Below are 2,299 nucleotides of genomic sequence, written 5' to 3'. Positions count from 1 at the left end.
CCTGGCCTCAAGTGATCCTCCGTCTCAACCTCCCAAAGTGCCTGAGATCAGGAATGAGCCACCCCACCTGGCCAGAAAACCCCTTTGTAACTGTGGATTGAAGGGTAACCCCCAACTGCAACAAAATGTGAATTTGATCATTTCATAAATGCTGCTGGGGAAATGGATAATTGTGGAATAAATTAAGATGAGACTTGTACATCACTCCCTAGACTTCTTGATTTCAAAGGAGCTAATGGGTTAAATCATTTAAAACTGCCACAAAGATTATGGGAAAACAGAAACACATATGCACCTCAACTGTGGAGGAGTGACAGTTTTTTAACTAAAATTAGTAGAGACCATGACAGTCAGCTAAACAACAAGAACAAAAAAAGCAAGGGGCTGGAAAAATATGTAACTGATGAGTTTAGTGACCCAGTTAGGTGGGAGAGTAAATATAAACTATGAGGGAAATACCCAGCATCCAATGGACAGACAGATGGCCAACAACTTTGAGACACCTGGCAGAGGAGGGTCAAAAACTCAGGAACGTTTTAATCTTTATAGTCCTTAATGACATGCAAATACTGTATGACAGCCAAAAAGACCCTAACTCTTACCGACAAATTTAGCAAAAATCAGTTAAAATGATGAGGCCCGAGGCTGATCTATAGGAAAAACTCTGGCCATAAGAATCAGTTTAGCAGTCCCGAGGAAACCTGGCCTGACAAGATGTATTCCTGTGCCCTGGGTGCATGCGTATCTCGCCCTTGGGGACAGATCTCAAGAAAACAACTCAAGAGCGATAGCAATTCAAGAGCGAGACTACCTGTCTGCCCAGGTGCCTGCAGTTCTAGGCGGGTTACCTAAAATCCTGTGCTTGAATATTCTGTTACTCTAAGAAGGCAGAGAGACAAGGGAATTCATCATGTTTGCCATTTATTAGCTGTGTGACTTTGGATAAGTCACTTAACCTCTCTGAGCCTCAGTTCCCTCTTGTATTAAAACAGGAATAAACTGCCACCTCCTTAGGTTGTGTATTAAATGAGGTCATGGCTCTCAAGCGTCTACGCAGTGCCCTGCATGGAGTGTTTGACAAGGGGTAGCTGTTGTTTTGGAGGATGACCACTGGATGGATCCTGGAGAGACAGTTCCTGCTTGCAAAGGATGAAGTAACATCAGGAAGTCTCAGCAGCTTTCTATCCTGAAGAGGAGCTGGTACCTTTGCCTCCCAGTTTATTTTTATTACAAAGCAAGAAAAAGGAAAATAAACCTCTGCCACAACTACTGAGGAATCCACCAAAATGCAAAGGGAAGCTCTTCAGAGTGTTACACTGGTCCGAAGCTGAGAGGAAAATGCTGGGTGAGGCTCCCACTCCCACCCAACGGTTTGAAGATTGGGGTGTCCCCAAGGGTCTGGAATGCACTTTTCTGAGGCGTGCTCTGTGACTTGGGTTTTATAATAGTGAGTTGGGAATTTTCACCTCCGTTTTGTTTTTGAGACAGGGTCTTGCTCTTTCACCACTGCTATGTGCAGTGACAAGATCATGGCTCACCGCAGCCTCGACCTCCCGGACTCAGGCGACCCTCCCACCTCAGCCTCCTCAGTAGCTGAAACTACAGGCATGTGCCACCATGCCTGGCTAATCTTTAAAAATTTAGATGGGGCCTCCCTATGTTGCCCAGGCTGTCTCAAACTCCTAGGATCAAGTGATCCTCCCTTCTCGGTATCCCAAAGTGCTGGGATTACAGGCGTGAGCCACCTCCGTTTTGAGAGAGAGAAAACCTGCCCAAGGTCATAAGTCAAGAGACCCCCTATGGCAGGTCCCCAGAGCCCTGCTACCAACCACTGCACCTTGCTGCCTTCTGCTGCCCCGCCAGGAGCGACTTGGGTGCGTGGCAGGCGCCCGAAGAGCTGCAGGAGCGAGGGTCTTGGAAGGGAGGGCTGGGCTGGAGGCAGGCCTCCAGTGTTGGGGGGTTGAGGGTCCTGGGTTCCCTCCCACCCATTCGATTCCGGGAGCCCCTGGGGCGCGCCCCGCTGCGCCGCCCTCCTCCCGCCAGCAGGGAGCGCCGAGGAGAGCGCGGGCGGAAGGCAGAGCCGACGTCGCTCCCGGAGTCGGGACTCCGGGGTCCACACCAAGGCTGTCGCTCGCCCGCTCATCCGCGGCGAGGCTTTGGGACGAAAACCGGGCGGGACGCAGGACCCCGGACCCAGGCAAGAGGCCCATCCAGCAGCGCCGCCACCTGGGTCCGCGCCTGCCCGGAAGCGCGGGCGCTCAGGGGGCGGGGCCGGGAAGCGCTTCCGGGGGCGGGGGGC

Source organism: Aotus nancymaae, unplaced genomic scaffold (assembly GCF_030222135.1).
Source record: "Aotus nancymaae isolate 86718 unplaced genomic scaffold, 86718_ANA_hifiasm-v0.15.2.pri h1tg000003l, whole genome shotgun sequence".
Lineage (NCBI taxonomy): Eukaryota > Metazoa > Chordata > Mammalia > Primates > Aotidae > Aotus > Aotus nancymaae.
Note: the sequence above shows the minus strand (reverse complement) of the source record.